We start from the raw sequence: 16957 nt of genomic DNA, 5'->3' as shown, positions 1-16957 counted from the left end.
GTTCATTTGTTTACTTGCTCTACACATGATATGCAGAGAGTATGTTTTGTATTGCACAGCATTCTAAATAATCACCTAGCATAAAGAGAGGAACTTAAGTGAAAATGTTTTTTATATTTTAGTGTAAACATGTGCTATATTTTTCATGGTATACCTCATGATGGAAGAAAACTTGAGGGTAGGCAAAGACTGTAGGAGTCGATGTCATAATTTTATTCACATTATCCTACTTACACTCGGCCCAATAGAAACAAAACATTGCTTAGCTTGAGCAGCATAATGGAAAATTCTCCTGAGGTTGTAGGTCCTTACTTTTAGCAGATCCATTTCACCTTTACAAGCACACAGACATGGATATTTATGCCACACAGCTGCTAATTACATGTGTCTTTCCCAGGATTAATTAAATGTGGGGTTGACCTTTGTCTTTTCTGTGCTTCATATTTCAATCTTTGAAGCACAGTGTATCATTTTTTAAGTGCATTCCTAATCTCCCTCTGGTACAAGGGGTGATATTCAATTACAGTTGTCAAGTTTCTCGATTTGCTTCTGGCAGTGAGACCCTTAGCAGTAATGTAAATTCACCATCTCGACAATTATCCATTCTCATATCATCTATCCAGAGAGCAGGAGGTTCCATTTCACCAGAAAGCATTACAAAATCCACCATTTTTACTCAGGTTGTTATAGAACTTTGGCAGAAATGAGGCTTCGTGTCCTAAGGTTGTTCTCTGTTTTCACATAACATTGAAATCACCCATGGTAACATGAAAAATATTTGTGCTTGAACCCACATCCAGAGTTGAATTCCACAGGATAGAGGAGATTTCGGTTCTTATAGTTTTGAAATTTTCACAAAATGATTCTATTTTCTAGGCGAGGAAAATGAGAAATTCAGATGTGACAATAAACCTCCATCTAACCTACAAACTTTTGAGAAATGCAAAATCTCAGACCATATCTCAAAATGTGGTTCAATATCTACTTTTGTAACAAAACTACTGATTAGTTGTGTGAGCATTCACATTCAGAATGCAGTGCCCAGGTATCTTAAACACTTTTACTTTGTGAAAGCTAAGTATAGAATTCGAGAGGAGAAGCATTTTCTTTGTTCTAGAGTTAGTCAACTGGCTAACACAGAACTTAGTTAGATGTCAGGTTTTAGATTTTTACCTTCTTGATTGTTTCTTTGCATACAGTGACTCTTCACTATAAAGGACTATAAATTTTGTAAATGTATACCGCCTTGATTCAAAGTAGAAGAAATCCATGCACAGACCAATAAAAGAAAGAAGAAATTGTACCACTGCTAAACAAAACTCAATATAGCCAAAGACCTTGAGCAAAAAGTACTGAGAAGTTAATTATACCTTAATAGCCATATAAAAATTTGATTGCCATAAAGATCATGCTAATATCTTTAGAAAATTTAATGCTGACCAAATAATAAGCTTTCTCAGACTCCTGACATATATTTGTTGGTTTTTTTCTGACTTTTGATTTTCTATTCCTCATTCTCAGAAACAAAATAAACATTTAAAAGTCCTGTCATAAATTCTGTGTACCATAATAGAACTAGCTTTGATAATTTTCATTCTTTGCAGAACTTATTTGATTTGTGTTCCAGTATTTGTTTGTGTAGTCTAAAAATCCATTATAATCAAAGAAAAAGCCCAGAAGAATTCCCCTTCTAATATATAGTTATCTGGCCCTGTTTATTATAACATCAAAAGCAAAAGGAACAAAAGCAGATGGTCTTGTTATCAGTGACTGGTTCTGACAGAGTTGTCTGTGCATGTCAATTTCTTCATGTTTAAGAAGAGACTGTTATCATTCATGACTACAGTTGAGAAAACAATGAAAAATAAATACCTCCCAAGAAAGAAGCACCTGTGTTTGGGTTAGGCTAATCTATTTAAAATGGAATAGTGGTATCATTTGCAATATTTCAGAATCATAAAAATATATCTTTTTGTGAAGGGTCAGTGTTTGGAGCCCATTACAGATTATTTAACAAATGCTGACTCTTGATTAATTTAAACAAGGCATCAGTTATGTGCTTACTATCTTAGTAAGTGTTTCCATTGCTGTGAATAGACACTATGACCAAGGCAACTCTTCAGAAAGAACATTTAATTGAAACTGCCTTACAGGTTCAATTATATGATTACAATTCATGATCACAAAGACAAGAGAGCATGCCAACATCCAGTCAGGTATGGCTCAGGAGGAGGTGAGAATTTTACATCTTGATTTGAAGGCCACTAAGAGAAGACTGTTTCCCACATAGCTAGGACAAACATCTCAAAGTCTAACCCTACAGTAACACACTTCCTCCAACAAGGCCACACCTACTCTAACAAGACTATACCTCCTAATAATATACCCTAGGCCAAGCATACTCAAATCACCACATTTCACTCCATGTCTCCCATAGGCTTGTTCAAACATGTGAGTCTTTGGCAGATATACCTAGGCATAGAATAATGCAAAATACATTTAGTACTACTTCAAGTGTTCCATAGTCTATAATGGTCTCTACAATGTTAAAAGCCCAAAGTCCAAAGTCTTTTCTGACATCCTTACAATCTCTAAATTGTAATCTCGTAAGAAATTATGATCAAAACAACAGATTACATACCTACAACACCACAGGATATACACTGCCATTCCTAAATATCATAATGAGGAAATACTGGACCAAAGCAAGACCCCAAACCAGCTGAACAAACTCCAAACTCTGTATTTCTATGTCTGATGTCAAGGTGCTCTTCAGATCTCTACCTCTTTTCATCCTTGTTGACTGCTGTTGGCAGATCTGGCATTCAGTGGCAACAAATTTCATTTTCTTGGACTGGTTTGTGTTAGCAGCTATCTTCCACAGGTATGTCATGGCTCTGATATCTGTAGCATTTTAGGCTATCCAAAACACCTTCAACTTTACAGCTTCTTGTTCCAATATCTTGGACTCACACATGGTCTTGAGGGCTCCTCCACAAGGTTTGGGTCACTTCTCCAGCTCTGCTCACTGTAGTACTCTGGTCAACACTTCTCTACTACTGCTGCTGTTCTTGGTGAGCATCCCATGCTACTGGCATCTCCATTATACCGGGGTGTTCTGATGCATCTAGGCTTCACCAATAGCACCTCACAGGATTCCTTCATGGTGCCAAGCCTCAGGTTCTTTGTATGAACCCTTCAGACCTAGGATGTCCACTGGAACTGAGGCTGCATCTTCACCAGTTGCTTTCCCTGGCTTTGCACAGTGCCAACCTTTACCTGCTTTCCATGACCTCTTATAGCCTTCAAAACCAGTACCACCTGGTTGAATCTTAAACACAACCAAGTCCCCCATCTTTATGCTCTCAGAAAACACTTCTCAGAAGATTTCAGCCCAGTGTTCTGGATTTCTTCTTAACCATCACTAATTTCTTAGCTCCAGCTAACCAGCATCAATTGTCCCTGTGGTCCTTTATATTCTGGACTGTAAAGCCAGAGCCACATGGCTGAAGCTGCTTTGTTTTGCTGCTTACTAGGTCTGCAACATGGCCCCATTGCTGTGAGACATTATCACCAGCTTTCTGTTTTCCAACTCCTTCACTGCTTAAGCTTGGCTGACAACTTGCTCTGTAGATTGACCATAAACTCAGAGGTCTGCATGGCTCTGTCTCCTGGATACTAGAATTAAAGGTGTATACCAAAATGCCTGGACCTGAGCTTTTCTCTACTTGGAACTGGCTCTGTCTCAGGCTAACCTGGCACTCACAGATCTGTTTGCATCTGTCTCCTGAGATTAAAGTTGTGTACCACCATGCTTGGGCCTAAGTATTTCACCGCCACTAATCCTCAACACCATGTGTCTTCTAGCGTGAAGATCTGGATCAGAGTTGTGCTCTCCATTTCTGGATTGTAGTTCATTTCATATTAAAAGTCCAAATGAAAACAATACCAAGTCTCTTTTTCTACTTCAAAAGCATAAACAATAAGCTTAGCAGCATGGGATCTTGTTTCAAGGTCACCATTACCTGTATTCTTAGATTTCTCAAAACCTAATTTTATTTTTTGTTTGTTTGTTTTTCCAGACAGGGTTTCTTTGTATAGCCTTGGCTGTCCTGGAATTCACTCTGTAGACCAGGTTGGCCTTGAACTCAAAAATCTGCCTGCTTCTGCCTCTCAAGTGTTTGAATTAAAGGCATTTACCACCACAACCCAGCCAAAACCTAATTTTAATAAATGTTCTTAAATGCTTTAACCTCGCTTTTAGCCAACCACCTACCAGAGGTAGTGGAAAGGAGAGGTTAATAGAGCAAAGGAGGATGTGGATTTGTTTATAAATATTTTTTTGGAGCAAATCCAGTCTGTCTTGTCAGGATATCAGCAGTTCAGTTCACACAAATCAGCAGTAGCAGCTCTATCCACTTGCAAACACCATTCATGAATCAGCAATGTCAGGACTATCCAAAAGATATCAAAATCAGCCAGAATCCTCAGAAGCAGCAAGAAGCTTCTAGAACACTACAATAAGTTTTTTGGTGCATTTCACTCTATGAAGTCATGACAATGGATGACCAGCAAAGAACAACAAAACATACCAATACCATTCACCCTCCTATAGTGTCCATTGGGCTATATGTATTCCTTTCCAAACATGACATGTTCTTTCAAACAACTGCCCAAGCAAAACATCACATGCCTTTTTTCCAGGTTGCCTCCAGAAAAACACCATGTATCTTTTCTTAGCAAAACATCCTACCATCCTCTCTTAAGACAGTTTCTAGATAAACATCACGTGACACAACTGAGTCTCCAAAGAAATTAGAAAATTCCACTTCAATTACCTTAATCTGATTATCTCCTTGAACATAGGACTTGGCTCCATTATACTTCTCGTGCCCCTTTACTCTTTGAACCATATATATATATATATATATATATATATATATATATATATATTCTTTTCAGGCTTTCTCTACTTAATCAAAACTCACTTTATGAGACTAAACCAGAGAGCTAATCTCTGCTCATCTTTTTTGAGACTTCCTTTGTCAATGGAATTGATATAAATCTCTTTACCTTAGCCTCAGGTAGACTCTTCAAACACAGGCAAAATTGGCCACATTCTTTACCAAAATACCACAAAACAGTCTGTGGGCCATTATAATGAAATTTTTCTTCACTGATATCTCTAGAGCCAGACTTTCATAGTTCATATCACCTTCAGCAACAAAGTCTTCCATATTGCAACTAGGATGGGCCACTAAGCCCCAGTTACAGCAGTGTACTGCTCTCCCCAAATCTGTGTTATTCCAAACAAGAGCATGGTCATCACAGGACTATCCCAGACCCTGGTACCAACATCTGTCTTAGTTAGGGTTTAAATTGCTGTGAATAGACACTATGACAAAGGCAACTCTTCAAAAAGTACATTTAATTGGGGCTGGCTTACAGATACAGAGGACCAGTTCATTATCATCAAGGCAGGAGAGCATACCAACATCCAGGAAGGCATGGTTCAGCAGGAGCTGAGAATTCTACATCTTGACCTAAAGTCCAGAAGAGAAGACTGCTTCCATGTGGCAAGGATGAGGATCTCAAAGCTCAAGTCCACAGTGACACACTACCTCTAACAAGGCCACACTTACTGCAAAGGCCACACCTCCAAATAGTGTCTCTACCTGAGCCAATCATATTCAAACCACCACCCATACACAGTTTCCAACATAGCCTTCATAGATAAATGCCTGATTTGGGCTTTGCATTTTCTTTGTACTGTCATCATTGTAGTTAAAGGAAACCATGGAGTGTTAACCCCTAAAGACATCTGTTTTATGCAGCAGCTTTAACTTCAACAACTACCTTTTCCCCACACATGAACAGAAACACCTTACTCGATGAGACTTTTACCTGTGTAACACATTGCTTTTGGAAATACATACCATAAGAACAAGTCAGTGATGATGAGCATAATGCTGTTGTTATGTGTAGTTTGTAGAATGGTGAAAGTATTTTTGGTAATGTAAGAGGAGGCAAAGAAATAAGTAATATGATTGACCAAAAATGATAAATAGAATTAGAGTGAACATAATTCTGCAGAACCTATAGCCAAGCATATTTTTCAAATTAATTACTAACATTTGAAAAGCTTACAATATTCACTTACTGATTGCAATGAATAATTTTATCATTTTTTCATGCAAAACAAATAGTATATTTTTAGGGTTTTTTATCTCTTTAAGAATGCAAATTAAGTATTATGTTATAATATGTAAATAAATTTGAATTCTAGCAATTATTTCTCTTGTCAATATTATGGGTTCTTCTTTATTTCAGAATCAGACACAGGCTGTATATGTCATTATAAAGTGTCACTTTTCAATCTTAATCATATACAATGTCTGATATATGCTGTTTAAGTATTAACTTATTATGTGACAAAGGCCATTATGACTTTTGAATTTCTACACATAATGCTCTGAGAAATCTTACCCCACCTCATTCTTACAGAACAAATGGCATGTTATTTATGTAACACTAGTATATTGCCATGCCTGACCATGATGTTCAAAACCCTAGTGGCTGCTTTGAGTAGTCAGCAATGTACAAGTATTGATGTAGAATCAGAAAAACCAAAAAGCAATACTTTGTTTATTGTTGTCTTTAATTCCATGATTCAATAAAATATCATACTTTCTATTACTACATCTTGATAGACATTTAAATTAGTAATGCAATTTTCTCTTGCCAAAAGGTAAATGAAAAGATATGACCCTGTCTCCTGAGCATGTTTTTATATTTGATTTTTAATGTAAATCTTATATAAGTATCATAATAAACATTTCTCAGGTAACATATTTTATTGTCTACATATTTACAATAATAAATAGCTGATGCTCCTCAACTTCTCCTTTGTGTAATCTAAGCTAAAATGTTTCTAATATTTTATCACATTCATGAGACTTATCTAAAAGGGTAAAAGATGAACTGTGCTTCAATTTTTGTGTTTTAACAAAATAAGTTCTTAGACACTTATAATTTGGAATTCAGGAACAAAATAAACTCCTGTCTATCACAGGACTTAGTTAAATACAGTTGGTCAGATGGAAAGATTATAAGTCAATGTCTTTGTTTTTGTCATCACTGACTTTCTTTTGCCCTAAATTTAACTCATTTTTCTTCTACTAATTCATTGAAAATATATAGTAAGTGAAGATAATACCGAGAAAAGGAAGAAAAAGAAGATAGACATTAAAAAGTAACAAAATGTGAAGTGGTGGAGAGAGATGAAAAATAGATTTAAAGGGCTAATTACCTTAAGGTGGACATAGTCGCAGGAACAATACATATTACATATTTTTATATAGAATTCACACACATTCGTAACATATATATATCTGTAATTATTTACCAAAGACATTGCCCAAGGATACCGAAGGTAATCTAAGAGTGAGTACAATGCCTTTCAAGGGTCCAGTGGGAATCAATGTAAGAAAGTTATAGCAGAATAAACGCATGACTCCTGAGAAACAGTAACTGGTCTGTCTGTCTCTTCATGTCACTTTGACTAATTCATCTAACCTAACTTTCAAGGACTTATGAAGAATCCTTCATGAAAACAATCATGCTAAAGCAGACTATCATGGAATGAAATGAGACTGGCCTTATGAAAAGCATATTGAAATGCATTATGCATTTGTCCCATAAATCCCCCAATCTCTTGCCTCAGCAGCTCCAGGTGAAAAGCTTCTCTTGTACACCATTTCCTCTGAGATAGTAAAGTTTTGCAGCTGGGTGCAAAGACTCTCACCATGATTGGCCCAGTGTATTTGCTGAGAATATATTAAAATGGAGATATTCTAAGTTTGTTTAACTTCCTTAACTTTCCAAATTTTTCTCATTCCATTTTTCAGACCTGGTTGTGTGTCATCTATAGCTTATATTCTTCAAACACTCAGAGCAGTCTATAACCCCGAGCAATCAGGCATCAAGTTAGAGAAAATTTGCTTCCTGCCTGAGAAAGAGGTCGATCTCCACCAAGTAGATTTACAGTTTGAAATAATTTTTTAAAAATACTTTGCAATTAGCAAAAAGGAATACCATTTTTTGTCTAAAGAAACTAAATAATTGAATCTTGACGATCAACATAGAAGAATTTTGAATTTCATCATTTTGTTATACAAGGGTGGATAAAAAATGCAGACGCAAGGGTACATTGTATCTATGGTTCTTACGGTCATTCTGGCCATCTAAGATAGATAAAATTAACTCACAGGCTTATATAAACATTGATTTTCATATTAAATAGTTGTGTTTCAATATTTCTACTACCTTCAGTGAATTCTGCACTTTGCTGAATACACTCTGATCACTAGCAAACATTTTCTTGCATTACTGCCATAGTAAAAATTTTTGCATCCTAAAAGGTGTTGGGAAGAACAAAAGAAAGAGAGACTAGATCACACTTCTAACAACCTAAGCATGAGAAAGCACCCCAGAAAAATGATTTGGAAACTAGAGACATGGATCAATGGGATAAAGTGCCTTAGTTACGAGTATAACTTCAATCCCCTAGACCAACGTAAAAGACAAGGTGTGTTAGATGTCTGTAATCTGAGTGCTGGGTTGGAAGAGGCTTGTAAATACCTGGAAATCTCTGGTAAGCCAGGCTAAAAATTTGGTAAGGTAAAAAGGTAGAGACATTTAGTCTCACAAAAATTATGTGGAGAGCAATAGAAGAAGATAGCCGTCGTCAGCTTTTGGCTATCACACACATGTGAACATGAACCAACATACCACACACAAAAGCAAAACTTTCAATTAGAAAGAATGACAGTTATAAACTATTTTGAGTTAAAACAAAAGAAATTTAACTCTCAAAAGAGGAAACAAAAATAATAATATAATCTTGGTTTCTTAATTACAAATAACAAAATTATAAGGATGACTCTAATTTATTGTTTAACCTTATATATAATATTTTATAAAGTTGTAACAATTACTCACATTTCCTTTACTGTATATCAGATTCCATTGCTTTGCAGAGACTTCAAGGACAAAAAATTATTCTGAACTGTCATGATAGAATCGAGTAAGCCAGAAGCCTGTGTACAGGAAGCACAGTACAGAAAGAACAAAAAGACATAAAATGATTTTCAGAGTTTCTGGATATCTGGTCAAATTTATAAAAGCCCATTTCTGATGGATGTGTAGGCAGAGTGGACATGCTCTATCATGAGCAAAAACTTCAAAATAAGCTAGAGAACTGTGCTGTTATCTTGTTAAGTATAATAAGCATCCACATTCTCTGTGAGTTTTGTGAGGCAACATTATCGTTTATTGGCAGTGGATAAGTGCTGCTTTCAGAACATATTCTGTTCTGGTTTCTAACATTCGAAGTTCTCACAGTGATGGTGTCCAGGAGCATATGTCTTCTTCATTACAGGAAGCATTAAGATACTTACAGACCAGGGATGCATATGGCCTGTTAAAATCAAAAGTAAGTATAGTATGGAAACTAGTATTTCTCTGCTAACTAAACTTATGTGCTGAGCAGTGAAGAATCATCTTTGGAAGTTAAGAATAGAGACAGACTATCTTTTCCCTTGGCTCCCTCAAAACATTATTGTGAGGAAGAGTGAGGGTAGCGGAATCTACTTGAATCATTTTGAGTTGACTTGTGGTATCTCTGAAAGTGTACAAGTTAGATTACATCACAATTTCACTAATTGAATCATAGACCCAGAGGTTCTATCCAGACAAAGGCTATCTCCTTTGTCACTGGGTTGGCTTCCTTACTCGCAGCAGAGTTTTATTAAGGAAGAGTTGAAGTCGTTGATGTATATAAAACTGGGTAAAGTTTCTCCAAACATGAATTCCCTAATGAATGATTAAAAGAAGGGTCTTCAAAAATAGTATTCCTTTGTATGTGAAGACAAACTAAATGCTGCGAAAGTGTGTTCAGCTCAGGATGTTAATTTTCTTTCTTTCCAAATTGGTATATATTCCCTATTTATGTCATTTTTTTTTTAGTCAAGATTAATTAGTTAGCTTTGTTTTTGACTGTGTACACCTGTGAGTGTATATCACATATGCGGTGATGACTGTGGAATCCAGAAGATGGCTTCAGATTCTCCTGGAACTGGATTTAAAGATGTTTGTGAGCTGCTTTGTATATGCTAAGATCCAAACACCAGTCCCCTGCAATAGCCCTTGTGCCCTTAACTACTAGACAATCCCTTTAGCCAACTGATACATTATCTAAAAACATTTTAAAAAGTAAGTATAATAAGTCATTTTAATTTTGACATCAGAATAAATACACATTTATTTTTTTCATTCTCTATTACATAAGGATAAGTTTTTTTTTTCCCCAGGAGTTCGTGATATATTTTGCATAGGATCCCCATGAAGAATCGACTTTCTACCTTATTTGAAAGGTGGCCAGGATAAGAAACTCTAGCTAAATCTAAAAGTAACAGTTTCTCTACCAGTTTTGTGGTAGTCTTCATATTTGGAAACATGTTTAAGAAAAGAAATCCTGGGAAGCTGGAGAAGCTTCCCAACAACAAACAAAATATGTGCAGATTGGGGCTTCTCAAACATAGAAATAAACACACTAGCTAACATTAGACTTATTTTTTATAATGCATTATTATCAGAAACATAAGGATTTTTGTTGTTTTTGTTTTGTTTTTTGAAATGTCAGCATCAAAGATATGAAAATGTCACCAATAATCACATAGTTCAATAGTCTGGTACCTCCAGGGTTCCAGATTTTGACATTTTATTATATTAATAAGCATACTATGGTAAAGCAAACTCTTTATTATTTGGACTAAAGCCTCAGTTAATTTCTTTTTAGTATCTTCTCTGCCCTGAACTGGACCATTCTATACTATCAGCAGCTATCAAAATTAATTAATCTTGCTGCTCATTCACACATGCTATGTCTGAAATCTACATATCACCTCTTGTTTCCAATGGGAATTTGAGGTTACCTGATTTCATAAAAAGCCCACTCTGACTCCTGTAAGAACTGACTTCTATATGTGATCTCACATTAAGTATGTCCTCTCTGGTACCCCCAAATTATTCTCTTTTGTAAAATAAAAGATATGTAATATATTATGTGATTTATTTATTTTCTCCTCTTTGGTGTCTGATCTGCAATTAATTGTTCAAAAAATTATTTAGAAAAAAATGCATATCTTTGAGACTAAACTTTGCAATTAAAATATGTGGTATAATGATGCGAAAATGCATAAATTTTTTTCTAGTTCCACTCTTTTGCAAGAATGTACTCTCGAAAAGACACAGAGTCCTTTAAGAAAACACACATGTAAAGCAATCAGAGTATTCTGGTATGTCTGTATAATAAAATTCTAACTGATCTTTAAATAGAAATATTTAACTTTAAGTACAGGACCTAAAAGCACATTTTATGATATTATCCCATCCTTATATCTCTCCAGACCTACTAAGCATTCAACAAAAATGATAAACAGAAATTCTGGGTGATATATAGCCTTTGCAAAACCTCCATAAACTCCGAGTTCTACAGACACATACATAATTTCTAACAGTGCTTTCAACTGGAACTTTAGCATCCTCTGGTTGATTTCTCTGTCAAAGAGTATCTTTCCTTGATCAAAATGCCCTTTCTAGACTATGTTGTTTAGAATATTTTACTTGTATTTATTTTATGTTTTGGTTTATATCATCCCAAGAGAATTTTCTCAGACTGTTCCTATACCCCAACATAAGTTATACATTCCTAATTCTGCCCTTCTAAAATGAGTAATATTATACATTGTATGTACACATATTACATATGATTTATAATCTGTACAGTACTGATCATATATTTAATGTATTTTAAAAGATAATCTACAGCATCTTCAGCAAACTCAAAATAACCCTCACTTTACATAAAAGGCATTTAGGATAGAAACTCCCAAGCATACGTTTGTATATATCTCATTACATTGTGATGTCTGTGGAATTCTAAACTGAAGCTGTTTGACTCAGTAGCAGCCATTAAACCTATGAGTAGAAAGACATTACCCTTATCAAATGTATAAATATAAATTCCAAATAAATATTTTTGTCATATGCTATCTGAATTCAGTCATAGATGAAGAGTTCCTAAATGGTCTAAAATTTCAACGTGTAATTTAAATTTGATATAGAAGCTAATTTATGTAGAATACCACTTATTCCAAATCTTGATATTTTTGAGAAAAACATGTTCATATCAACTTAAATGTCATTGATATAATTAAAATTGTAAGATCAAATAAGTACTTGATGTTTTACATTATTAGGACATAAATGCCCTTGCTTTAATAATGTGCTATAAAATTTATAAGGAAAGTTCACATTTGCATATCAATGTACAAAAGAACAGTTATAGAAAGAAATCACCTGCTATAAGATAAGAGAACAAATTCTTTGGAGTAATATTGTTTCTCTTCTTTGAAATCTGCCATGGGGAATAGTGGAACAGGTTTTCATCTAGAGAGCTACCACCTAATCTCCAGCAGAAGAATTCTCTGCCTTCCCAGCCAAGGAGACCACAGATCCAAGCAATCAAGTCGAGCCAGCCGTGACCAAGCCAAGTGAGCCTCCATGACCAAGAACTTTCATCCCTGGAGAACACGGCCAGAGCTTCTCTCCCGCTCCCTTTTTGATCTTAGCCATTCTGACTGGTATGAGGTGGACTCTCAGGGTTGGTTTGGTTTGTATTTCCCTGATGACTAAGGATGTCAAACATTTCTTTAGGTGCTTCTCAGCCATTTGGTATTCCTCAGTTGAAAATTCTTTGTTGTGCTCTGCACCCCATTTTTAATAAGGTTATTTGATTCTCTAGATACTAACTTCTTGAGTTCTTTGTATATAGGTATTAGTCCTCTCTCAGATGTAAGGTTGGTAAAGATCTTTTGCAATCTGTTGGTTACCATTTTGTCCTGTTGACAGTGTCCTTTGCTTTACAGTAGCTTTGCAATTTTATGAGGTCTGGTTTGTCTAGTGTTTATCTTAGACCATGAGCCACTGGTGTTCTGTTTAGGATCTTTTCCCCTGTGCCCAAGAATTCAAGGCTTTTTTCCCACTTTCTCTTCTATGAGTTTCAGTGTATCTGGTTTTATGTGGAGCTCCCTGATCCACTTGGACTTGAGCTTTGTACAAGGAGCTAAGAATAGACTGATTTGCATTTTTCTACATGATAAACATTTCAAATGCTGTCCTGCTTCCTGGTTCCCCCTCCACTCCATGAGCACACCACCCCATCTGACCTCACCTTCACCTCTAACAACCACACAGTCACCCACTTCCACCTCACCTCTCTAGCATCCCACTTCTCTGGGCATCACAGCTCCACAGGAACAAATGCAACCTCTTCCACTGAGGCCAGACAAAGTAATCCTCTGCTATATATGTAGCAGAGGCCACTGGCCAGCCCATGCATACTTTTTGGTTGATGGCTTAGTTCCTGAGAGCTCTGAGGAGTCCAGTTAGTTGGTACTGTTGTTCTTCCTGTGGGGTTGCAAAACCCTGCAGCTCCTTCAGTTCTTCCTTAAGCCTTCCATAAGAGACCCTGAGCTCAGTCATTGACTTTAAATATCTAAATCTGTCTCAGTCAGGTGCTGGTAGAGCCTTTCAGAGGACAGCCATAACAGACACCTCTCTGCAAGCACACCTTGGCATCAACAATAGTGTCTTGGTTTGGTGTCTGTGCATGAGATGAATCCCAATTTGGGACCTGTCTCTGGATGGTCTCGCCTTCAGTCCATATTCTATTATTGTCCCTGCATTTCCTTTAGACAGGAACAATTTGGGTTAAATTTTTTGATATGGGTTGGAGTCCCCATCCCTCAACTGGGGCTCATGTTTTTTTACTGGAGGTGGCCTCCTCAGGTTCTGACTCCCCACTGTTGGACATTTCAGCTAATGTCATCCCCATTGAGTCCTGGGAGTCTTTCCCATCCCTGGCATCTGGGTCTTTCTAGTGGTTACCCCTGTCACCCACCTGAAACTGCTGCATATTTTTTCTTACTCCTGGCCCTTTGGGCGTCTCTCCTGTCTCCCTTTATACCTGATCCTGCCCCCTTTGTAAGTGGGATTGAAGCATCCACACTTGAGCCCTCCTTTTTGTTAAGCTTCATATAGTCTTCGAGTTGTATCAAGGGTATGTCTAAGTCAAACATCTCAAACAATGAAATTATTTGTTCTCTTCTTCTTCTCTCTGTTCCTTCTCCTCATTCTTAGTTACAATAAATATTTTCAGAACCTAAACATTTCTCAAATAAGCACCTATTTTCTTATAAGCATGCCTTTACGTTTTGACTTAAATATAAATTTTAACAACTGATTTAAGTTTATCTCTTTCATAATTTTAAAGCATATTTAGTAACCGAGTTTTTTTAATTTTGTGTTTCATCGTTTGTTCTTTCTTTCTTTTTTTTTTCTCTGCCAGACTTTTAAAGGTTCTGTTTGCAGACAATAAAATACTTGGTAATTTTTCATGTCTTTATATTTTATATTTGAGGTATATGACTCAAGCAGATTTTTTAGTCCAAGAAATGCATTGTATATATGGACCAAAATAACATAATGAGATCCATTATTTTGTTGTAAATTGATGCACTAATAAAAACCCTTAAGTACCTGTCTTAATGCAAAAAGAACGAGTTTTAACTAATGAATACATTTTGCATGATCTGATAGCTCCCAGAGGAGGATAACTTTGTTGATGTAATGAGACAGCAATTACTTGATGACATTTATTTTAAGTGAATCTTTAACAGTTTGGTTAAAAGCAATGTCTTAAAACACACATATCTTATTCTGTTTCCATTTCATGATTGGAACAAGGAGAATTCTCTCTCTGCCTAACACAGATATGTCCAAACTTGGATATATTTGTTCTTTCATGTGTTTGTAAAAGCTATTATCTGCTTTGTTGGCAAAACTCGTATGCCCCTGATAAACATGTCTGAATCATGTATTGGTGAGATCATTTCGAGCCCTCTGGGCTAAATGCCTTCTTCTCTGACTCTATTACAACCAGAAAGTCAGCTCTTAGAACTTTTGCCACAGAACTTCCTATGAGGCAAATAGACAGAATCTGCTCATAGTTTTCATTCATAACCTTTTTAAAATACCTACTCTCTATGAAGAGAATAACTATGTAATGCTCAGAGTGGAAAGTGATAAGGGAAAACATTTTAGGAAATGCAACACAACAATAGAAAACAGAAGTTAGGTAGAGAGACAAAAGAGAAGAGTGAAAATTTAGGGAGCGGGCAAGACGGAGTAGGAGAGAGAATAATTTCTTCCATTTTTCACTCTAGCATGTAAGTGCAGTTAAAGGTATAGATGCACTCTAAAGGTGAAAGTCTTCATCACTTAGAGATTTCTGAATACCAGGAGAGAAATGGCTACATGATATACCACAGAAAGCTGACTCCAGTATCTCTAGTTTCCCCTGTGTCAAATACCAAAAACTCAGAATGGCGCACAACTTGGAAGCTAATCAATGCAAGTAGCAAAAGAATAGATAAAATTCTTGCATGCATGTTGCTTACCAAGGAAGGTGACAGCAGTAACATAAAGAAACTACAGTTTCATACCTTATTTTAAAGTTATTTCTAAATTAATCTGCAGTATGTGCACACATGCACCTGTGAACATGTGCAGTTGTGTGGTTGTATAATTTTGGGTACGTAAATGTAGTAAGACAACTTGTGCAGACAGGGTCTATGCTTCTTCCTTTAGCTTCCCAGGTATCAAAATCAGTTCAGTCTTGTCTGGCTGTAGTGTGAGTGTGGGCATGGGTCCTGTTGGGTTCAAATGTGGGTCCTATGTGTCTACTGCCCCAAGGGGCTAGGGCCACAGCTCAGGGGGCAGAAGCACTGGAAGTCTATTGAGTTCACTCCACTCCACTCCAGGTGGACCTTGGGCTATGAGAAGCCTCAGGGCTCTACTCCAGGATTGGGGAAAACACAGTCTGAGACCCCAAAGGGGCCAGAGCTCTTGGGTTGGGGATTCCCCAGGCCAGGAGGAAGCCAGGAACTGACTGGTCTCAAGGCCTTGGGCTCTCAGGCACTGCTGAGAGGCCAAGGAAAGACCAAGAAGGGACAAAGGAAAAACCGAGAAAGGCTGGTTCAACCGCAGCCAAAGGGGGAAGAGGGAGAAGCTCCAGTGGCGCTCTCTGGGGAAGGAGACTTTTGGTCAGGGTGTCTCTCTTGGCTGGATCATGGCTGGGTCTCCATGCCTGGAACTTAGAGAGGTCATCAGCAGGTGATTAGATGGCAGCTTTGTAGTTGAAGATCTTCTCCAAGGTTCCCCATGGTGGGCCCCAATTACGAGAGGTAGTCCATGGTCTCAAATCATTTATTGTCATGGTGGAAAATGGATGAAGCTGTATCCCCATGTTCTCAGGGCCAGCCTGAGGTTAAATAACTTTAGTGAGGAGGAAGGACTGGGAAGTAATGCTTAATTGGCTACTCCCTCTGGCCTTTAGGTATCTCATGAATATGGAAATGTCTTGAGGCTCTGCTACATGGCCACAAATCTCTCTGTGGAAGGGCCTGTAGAGGGTTGTCCTACATGCCTGAAAGGTACAATCGATGGAGGTCTTCAGCCTCATGTCAGGAGCCTGGAGTCTGTGAACTTAGCAAAATACATGTCATCCCTTGAAGGGAAACCTGTGAGGTCTCCAACCTGCAGGGTCTCTGGCCATCTCTAGCCTATGTTTGACCAGAAACCATGCTGTTCTTTCACAGTCCTACACATTCTGTTCTGCCAGCTAGCATGTTCAACATCTGTGACATCTCATACACTATGACATAGACCATATATAATGTGTGAAAAAAAATTAAGAGAGTAATTTTTCATAGTGAGTGTGAGTATTGTATAGACTGAGCTGGTGTTATACTTTTTATGTTGCCTGAATATTATT

Source organism: Arvicanthis niloticus, chromosome 23 (genome assembly GCF_011762505.2).
Source record: "Arvicanthis niloticus isolate mArvNil1 chromosome 23, mArvNil1.pat.X, whole genome shotgun sequence".
Lineage (NCBI taxonomy): Eukaryota > Metazoa > Chordata > Mammalia > Rodentia > Muridae > Arvicanthis > Arvicanthis niloticus.
This window is presented reverse-complemented; position numbering follows the sequence as displayed.